Source organism: Octopus bimaculoides, chromosome 5, assembly GCF_046866305.1.
Source record: "Octopus bimaculoides isolate indiv1 chromosome 5, ASM4686630v1, whole genome shotgun sequence".
NCBI classification, from domain to species: Eukaryota; Metazoa; Mollusca; class Cephalopoda; order Octopoda; family Octopodidae; genus Octopus; species Octopus bimaculoides.
This window is the reverse complement of record NC_142932.1, coordinates 91,792,199-91,802,524: the sequence shown is the minus strand read 5'-3', so window position 1 is coordinate 91,802,524 and position 10,326 is coordinate 91,792,199.

Genomic DNA, 10,326 nt, shown 5'->3' with positions numbered 1-10,326 from the left:
AATATATATATATAAATATATATATATATATATATATAATATATACTATATATATATATATAATATATATATATAAATATATATATATATATATATATATATATATATATATATATATATATATATATATATATAAATATATATATATATATAAATATATATATATATATATATATATATATATATATATAATATATATATATATATATATATATATAAATATATATATATATATATATAAATATATATATTTAGATAGATATATACTTATATATATATATATATATATATATAAATATATATATATATATATATAAATATATATATTTAGATAGATATATACTTATATATATATATATATATATATATAAATATATATATATATATATATATAAATATATATATTTAGATAGATATATACTTATATATATATATATATATATATATAAATATATATATATATATATATAAATATATATATTTAGATAGATATATACTTATATATATATATATATATATATATATATATATAAATATATATATATATATATATATATATATTTAGATAGATATATACTTATATATATATATATATATAAATATAAATATATATATATATATATATATATATATTTAGATAGATATATACTTATATATATATATATATATAAATATAAATATATATATATATATATATATATATATATATTTAGATAGATATATACTTATATATATATATATATATAAATATATATATATATATATATATATATATTTAGATAGATATATACTTATATATATATATATATAAATATATATATATATATATATATATATATATATTTAGATAGATATATACTTATATATATATATATATATATATATAAATATATATATATAGCAATGTTAATTCTCTAAATGAAGTATTGACAGTAACTGCACGATAAAGTGGCAATATACTACACTTTATATATATATATATATATATATATATATATATATATTTAGATAGATATATACTTATATATATATATATATATATATAAATATATATATATATATATATATATATATATTTATTTAGATAGATATATACTTATATATATATATATATATATATATATAAATATATATATATATATATATATATATATATATATTTAGATAGATATATACTTATATATATATATATATATATATATATATATATATATATAGATATATATATATATATATATATATATATATATATATATATATATATACTATTGAGTTGCTATTGAATTAGACGTGGCCTGGACCCAAACATATCTAAGTTATATATATATATATATGCTTAGAAACTTTTAATGCACACTCACACTCACACAGACACACACATAATATATACTTATATGTATATTTATATATATATATATATATATATTTTCACATATATACATTTTCACACACACACACATACACATGCATATATATTTATACATGAGTTGTCAGGTATGAGTGATTTGTTTTCCCCACTTATTTCAATCCCTACTTTTGAGCAACTGTTTTGCACGAATTGTTTTATAATATATTTTACTTTTTGTTCATGACTTCTTGCCAAAATTGTACTCTCTTGTCAATGCCTTGATGGTCAAAATTTCTAGGTCTTAAACGAGAAAAATTTACTGAGGCACATTTTCTGCGCTATCCAGACTGAGACTGACCAAAAATGGTGATAATCTAAGGTGGTATATCAGGAGAATATGTGGTCATGGTAGAACTACATAAAGCATCTCTTGAATAGCATTTTATCAGATTTGTGATGTTGGGGTGGATGTTGTTGTGCTAAAGAAGTACAACTTGTTGCTTGGCAGAGTGTTTCAGTTGAATTGCCCACCGTGGGAATATGACAAGCAGTAGTATTATGAGATCATCCAATCTGCTGGGCCGATTCACTAGTCAATTGGAGTGGATCCTCATGGATGAAATTATTTAATCAATCCTCAGAAAAATAAAGAAGAAGGCCAGAATATAGAGAGTATATGAGGTTGAATTTTCCCCACCTTGAAGCATGGAAACCATTCCTGTGAAGCTTTCAGTTATAGCACAATTTTTTGTATGCAACTCAAGTTTTGTGGAGTGACATTATAATTTTTGAAATCTTGGCTGAAGGTGAAGTGAAACAGTTGTCAAAAACTCTCATTTTTTTTTGTCTGCGTGGCACTCCATTGTGATACATCTGAAAAGAGGTAAAATTGACTTAAATTTCAAAATCAGTAAACAAAAAGTTGTAAAGAAAGGACTGGAACTCCAACCACCCAAAAACACTAGAATTAAATATTCTTCATATTAATTCAAATACTGGAATAAGATGAATAAAATCTGACAACCAATATATATATATATGTATTATATATGTATGTGTGTAAGTGAGTATATGTATATATATATATATATATATATATATATATATATATATATATATATGGTGAATATATATGTGTGTGTGATATGTACACACATATACATTAAACATACATGTTTTATATATAGACATACCTATATATATGCATAATGTATTTATTTATGCTGCAAATATATATATGCATATATCTATATAACTATGTACATATATTCATATATATATATATATATATATATATATATATATATATATATATATATATATATATATATATATATGTATATACACATACACGCACATATATATATCTATAAAGATATATTTATATATTTGTGTATGTATATATATACACACACATACATATATATATATGTGTGTGTGTGTGTGTGTGTGTAAATATGTATGTATATATATATCTACACGACCACTTCCCTACACTGTACATCGGTGCAAACATTGTGAGAGTCCAAAAGGTTCCTGTTTGTGAATTCATTTTGAGTGGATAAAGTGTTGCACTGTACTGAAACAGCTGTTCAGTAAAATTAGCTCTAAAACTTGTAGCCCAATTGCAATTGAGTGGACCAGAAACAAACTGCACTACAGGTCATAATTTTACCTTCCCCAGGAGGGACAGATGTTCTGACAAGAACTGGGGGTCCTTCGCTAACAGTGGTTCACATGCTAGTTAACACATAGCTGGGAGTTTTGGCAGGTGCTACAACTTTCAGGTCATTATAGACCTTGGAATAATAATGGCTAAGAGGTGGTTCCACACTTCTTAAAATTCTGGAACTCTTTTGCCAGAATCCCACTACCAGATGCAATTTAAAGACATACCTGGAACATAAATATATATAAATATATATAGACATATTCATATACATAATTTAGGAGTGGCTGTGTGGTAAGTAACTTGCTTACCAACCACATGGTTCTGGGTTCAGTCCCACTGCGTGGCACTTTGGGCAAGTGTCTTCTACTATAGCCTCGGGCCGACCAAAGCCTTGTGAGTGGATTTGGTAGACGGAAACTAAAAAAAGCCCGTCGTATATATGTATATATATGTATGTGTGTTTGTGTGTCTGTGTTTGTCCCCCCACCGTCGCTTGACAACCGATGCTGGTGTGTTTACGTCCCCGTAACTTAGCGGTTCGGCAAAAAGAGACCGATAGAATAAGTACTAGGCTTACAAAGAATAAGTCCTGGGGTCGATTTCCTCGACTAAAGGCGGTGCTCCAGCATGGCCGCAGTCAAATGACTGAAACAAGTAAAAGAGTAAAAAGAGTATATATATATATATATATATATGTATATAAATATAATATATATATATATAATATCTATATATTATGTATGTATTATGTATGTATTATGTATATATATATATATATACATATATATATATATATATATATATTTATTTATATATCTATAATATATGTGCATATAATGTGTGTATGTATGCATGTATGTATATATGTATGTATATATATATATATATATATATATATATATATGTGTGTGTGTGCATATAATGTATGTATGCATATATATATAATGTATGAATAAAGATATGTGTGTGTATGTATGAATATATATGTGTGTGTATATTAATATATGTATACGATATTTTTTCCTATACACATGTATTATAAAATTTATATTCACATATGAATATATAAATATACGTGTGTGATAAACTTTTAACTCCTCTACACCAAGAAGTCTTTTCTTATCTGGCCTCTTAACCTGTGTACTAAGACCCCATCTGTCTCCCTTGGTGTTCTTGCATAGTTATGCAACATAATTGTTGTGCTGATGGTATAAAAAGATGCACTAAGAACATGCTCGAATGTGATTGTAACGAGGAAAGGCATCTAGCCCTAGAAACATTACCCAAGGATACAATGGAACATGATGCTATCTCTGGACCTGTCTGATCATCTCACACCCGTCCAACCTAAGCCAATAGGGATTAGCTATGTAAGGTGATAATGATGATGATGGTGATGACATTTCCAATACACACTTACACATATATATGTGTATGTGTATGGCTATATATATGTATATATGCATACATATATATATATATATATATATATATATATATATATATATATATATATATATATATATATATATATATATACATATATATACACACACACACACACACATACATGCAAAAGAAATCTAATTTGTGCAGCTGATGGATACATATATGTGTGTGTGTATGTATCTGTATACATATATATGTGTGTGTGCATGCATAAATATATGTATCAATGAATACATAACTGTTCCAAAAATACATTTATATATTTATCTATTTTGATATATATATACATACACTCACATGTATATACATATCTATACAGATGTATATTTGTATACATTTATGTGTGTTTGGGTTTTTGTTTGAATTAATGTTCCAGTAGCTATGATATATAAGGTTTCAGTATCTTTCCATTGCCACGTATGTCTGCATGTATAATATAATTTTTTTTCTATATATATATATATATATATATATATATATTCTGAAAAGAACACAACAAACACCTTTGAACTAACCCTTTATCAAAGACAATCCGGAATTAGCATCTCAATGAATTTATTGAACTAAACTTCATTAATCAACTCTCATTAATTCATCTTTCAAGAATATTTTACATATCCCATTATTTTCTGATTGTATGGGTTTTTCCTATACAATTCCATTTCTTTCCATTGTTTCATTATTTGTATGTTTACTATTGTCTTCAAAACTATTGAAGACACTTTGGCAGTAACATTAGAGCTACAAATCTAAAGCCTCACGTTTTTTTTTTTTTTTTAGCCAAGTCACTCTATGAGCTGAATTTTACTCTTATTTCATGAGCTTTGTCTTTCAATCCCACCTGTGTCGATACATGAACTAACTGGTTTAACAGTGGGTCTGCTTTAATGAACTATAATTTTCCGTAAACATTGAGGCATTGTGCCAAAGTTAGATATCATTCTTATTCCTTGCCTTATAGCCGTAGCATACCAAACTATGTTATGCCTTTCATTAATTACCTATGCTCATGTCAGTTTGGAAATCAAATCCTACCATTGTCGACTTTGCCTTCTATCTTGCTGGTGGTGGTCGATAAATTAAGTACCAACCCTAAAACTGAAATATCTCCCTTTTACTATATATCCCCATTCTCCTACAATTTTTTAGGCTTGCCAATGTAAGAAGTCTTTACCATAAATATTTTGTTTTTGAGATAGGCACGAACTTCACAGCTAGCCATGTCTCTCCCTTCAATATATTAGGCCTTTGTGCCTACTCAAAACTATTATTATGAAGACATTTTTTTATAAATATATTAACAGTTGCTAACTAAAATTAGTTATGCAATTCAAAGTATATGATATGATGAAAAAAAAAAAAAAACCGAAAACAGAGACATACTTTGTTCTTTACTCCTAAGATAAAATTAAAAAGGAGCAAAGTTACATATAAAATTCAAGACTAGAAAGAAGTAAAACAAATGTATTTGAGAGGCCATCTTTTCCACAAATCTTGCCGCACTCACGTTTCAATATTAATTCCTGTAATTTTCCTTTTATCTAACTTAACATCAATCATCAGTTGCTTCATTTTCAATCATCATTGTATAAATAATATATTGATTTGTTTGCTTGTTTGTTTTTTTGACATGATAATGTAGCAATCAGAAGAAAAGAAAAGAAAACAATTACCAAAAAAAAAATCAAAAAAATTATTATAATGGACAACAACACCAACAACATAAAGAAAACGGACAATTTTTTTTGTGTGTGTGGAGGGGGGTACGTTAAGAAATTAAGTAATTAAAACGAAAACAAAACAAAAACAAAAAAAGAGATTTTTCTGAGTAAAGATATGAGTATTTGTGAATAATTTTTCATATATATATAATTTTATTGACTATGATGTATATAATTTTTTCTGTATTTTATTTTTCACTTTTCAATTTCATTTTTATGTGATGTGTGTATATATGTGCTCGTGCATGTATGTGTGTTTGGATTCAGGTGTTGTTTTAAAAGGTTCGGATGATTATATTATTGATTTTGTTTCCGCTGATGCTGAATTTGCCGTTTCATTCTTTCATGATTGATGAATTAAGTACCATCTGAGCATTGAGGTCGACTCGCTCCCCACCCCTGAATTTCAGGCCTGGTGCCTATAACAGATAGGGGTCATCAAATTTATATATTATAGTATGAATGTATTCATTGAAAGAGAGCCTTGAGTTATTTGACCAAAACCACGCATTGTTATTGATTTTATTAGCAAAAAGATATATGCAGCTTGAAATTGATAATGAAACGTATGCTCATGTATATGTGCACACACTTATACATGTAGGACCTACAAGGATTGGGAGTAGATGTTTTCAAGCAGCACCTTGATCTACTGCTGTCTAAGACCCCAGATGAACCTGTATCACGGTAAGAAACTCACATGAGGGCAACATTTTAAAATTATCTCATTCATCAAAAGCTTCGAAAATGGCAATCGAAGAGTGATAATGGCATTGCCCCAGCATGGCCACAGAAGTTTGGCTGGAACACATAAAAGATAAAAAAGTGTGTGTATGAGCGAGCCTGAAAAGTTCATATGCAGACCAAGATTCTCTCACAGAATGTAACAAAATGAAGCTTATTTTTCAACATAGTCCGCTTTGCAGTTTTCACACATTTTACATTGATGTTGCAGTGTTTGGATCCCTTTGGTAAAGAAGCTTTCATCTTGTCGGTCAAAAAAGTCATTAACAGCAGATATGACGTCATCATTACTGCGATTCTAGTTCCCAGTCAAGTGGTTTTTTTCATATTGGATAACAGATCATTGTCAGATGAGGCTAAATCTGGAGAATAAGGAAGGTGATCAACCAGTTCAAAGCCACAGTCATGCACAGCAGCAATTGGAAGCAATGATTTGTGTGTTGGAGTATTGTCCTGATGAAAGACGGCCCTTTTTGTCAGTTTTCCTGGACGTTTATTGTTGATAGCATTTCGTAACTGACTCAGCCAAGTTGGCACAATATTCTTCATTGATGATGTGGCCCTTTTGAAGTTAGTCAAGAAACACAATACCATTTGTATCCCCCAAATCTGAGACCATCACCTTCTCAGCAGACGAACCAACCTTGGCCTTCTTTGAAACAGGTGAGGCGGAGTGTTTCCATTGCATGGATTGTCTCTGACTCAAAGCGATGAACCCAACACTCATCCTGGTTTAGGAAACGTCCGCAGAAACCATCTGGACCTGCAAGGCGGCGAGCTGGCAGAAACGTTAGCACACCGGGCGAAATTCTTAGCAGTATTTCGTCTGCCGCTACGTCCTGAGTTCAAATTCCGCCGAGGTCGACTTTGCTCTTCATCCTTTCGGGGTCGATTAAATAAGTACCAGTTACGCACCAGTGTAGTCCGTTTGTTTGTCCCCTCTGTGTAGCCCCTTGTAGGCAGTAAAGAAATAAGAAACCATCTGGACCTGCCTCAAACACTGCCAGACATTCCTCTATGTAATCAGCCTGATGCGCTTTTGATCTGATATCAGAAGATGTGGCACCCACTGAGCAAAAACTTCGTCATGCCTGTTTTATTTTACAGAATATTCTGAACTCTGTCAGAGATATACTTATAACATTGGACATTTGATTTATTGCTAGTTGCCTGTCATCTATCACCACATGGTGAACGCGATAAATGTTTTCCTCGGTGGTGGCGGTGGCAGTTGCTGGACGTTCGGATCTTGGGTCATCTTTAAAACTAACCCTTCCCCTTCTAAATTTAGCTGCCAACTTTTGCACTGTTGATAAAGCTGGAACCCATCCCATAGTGTAGTAATTACGTCAGCATGAATGTCCTTGGGGGCTAGACCCTTTTTCTGCAGGTGCTTGATAACACCACGATGCCACATTTTGTTCATTTTGAAGAGAAATCGTTACTAGCTACTTTTGAAGTCTTCTTTAAACAGTAATATGTCACTTTACCTGGAAGGAAGCAATGCAGTTACCAATAAAATATCACAACTCCAGCATCACTCCTTCATAGTCAGCCCTTTTCAACCAAACTCATGTGTATGTATATATATATATTTGTGTGTAGTGTGCGTGCGTGTAAAATGAGTGCGCGCGCGTATAAATCTATAAATATGTGCATAAATATATAGATATAAATATATTTACGACTAGATTTAATATAGTTCTCGTCTATCAAATTTACTGAAGGCTTTCATTTGTCGGCCTAGGGCTATAGTGAAAGACATTTATTTAAGATGATGCGTAGTGAAGTGAACTCTAAATCACGTGTGTGCGAAATGAACGTCTGAACCACACAAATATATCTGCACCTGTACAATTTCTATATTTGAGGAAGACTTTTAATTTAAATTAAAAACACGACCTTGATTAATCATTTATATGTTTTTATTCATCATTAATTTTTTTTTTTTTTTTTTTTGTAGATCACTCTATCAACAAACACTTTTACATAGAGTTATAAGGAATATCCAGAATAACTTATAAGGATAGGAATTTTTATGTTCCAAGCCATACAAGACTGATCCAATAAATATGAAATCGACCTTAAAAAAATCAAACATGAGCATAGCTGTGTTTTTGATAATAAACATACACACACACACATACATTATACAAACACACATACATACGCAAACACATAATACATGCACATATACACAAAAATACATTTTAATGTTCAATCATAGAAAATCTATCACATGTAATGCTGCTGTTGGCACTCCGTCGCTTACGACGAGCGTTCCGGTTGATCCGATCAACAGAACAGCTTGCTCGTGAAATTAACGTGCAAGTGACTGAGCACTCCACAGACACGTGTACCCGTAACGTAATTCTCGTGGATATTCAGCATAACACAGTGTGACAAGGCTGACCCTTTGAATTAGAGGTACAACAGAAACAGGAATAAAAGAATGAGAGAAAGTTGTGGTGGAAGAGTACAGCAGGGTTCGCCACAATCCCCTGCCGGAGCCTCGTGGAGCTTTAGGTGTTTTCGCTCAATAAACTCCCACAACGCCCGGTCTGGGAATCGAAACCGCGATCCTATGACCGAATGTCCGTTGCCCTAACTACTGGACCATTGCGCCTCCACATCACATGTAATAGGCATTTTGTAAATTGAATAGTTCAGAACCAGTAATGTAAGAACACGAAGATTTCTTAAAAGATATCCGAGAGCTGCTAAATATAAATCAAATGGAGTAAAATATAAACAGTTAAGTAAATCGGGCCAGTGATCAAAACAAAGTTGTAACATTTGAAGCAATGGAATGTTCCATTTGGTATTATATACTAAAATGACAATTTTACAAAATACTAAGTACTATGGGTGGTAACAAGGAGCTGAAGGTAATAAAACAGAATGCCATAAATTAACAAGTGGAAGAAAATATTGGTTAAAAATAGGAAAAGTGTTTATATGGTATGTTATATGTTTACCGATAACTTTACAAGTACATACGTCCCTTCATATATACATTTTCAGATATACTCGCATTTACGCGCTTATATTAATAGGTCAAATGATTAAAAAGTAAAGCATAGATAAGACGTAGCTCAGTACAGTTCCTTCTTAGAGAATCAACTGTAGAAGTACTAAGCTTAAAGCAATCCATGTTACCTAGCATTTGTCAACGAGAAGGTTTTTGATATGGAGTCACACTGCAATCTAGTGGTTGTTTAAAAAATGCCATGTGAGAGTCATGCAGCCAGCGTGGTGAGAATTAGCAATAAGTTCTGTGAAGAATTTAGCTTTCCGATAGAAATTCATCTGAGTCTATTTCTCTAATCTCCTGTATATTGTAGTCTTCCATGATAAAATGAGGTGTTTAAGAGCATCCACCCGTGCGAACG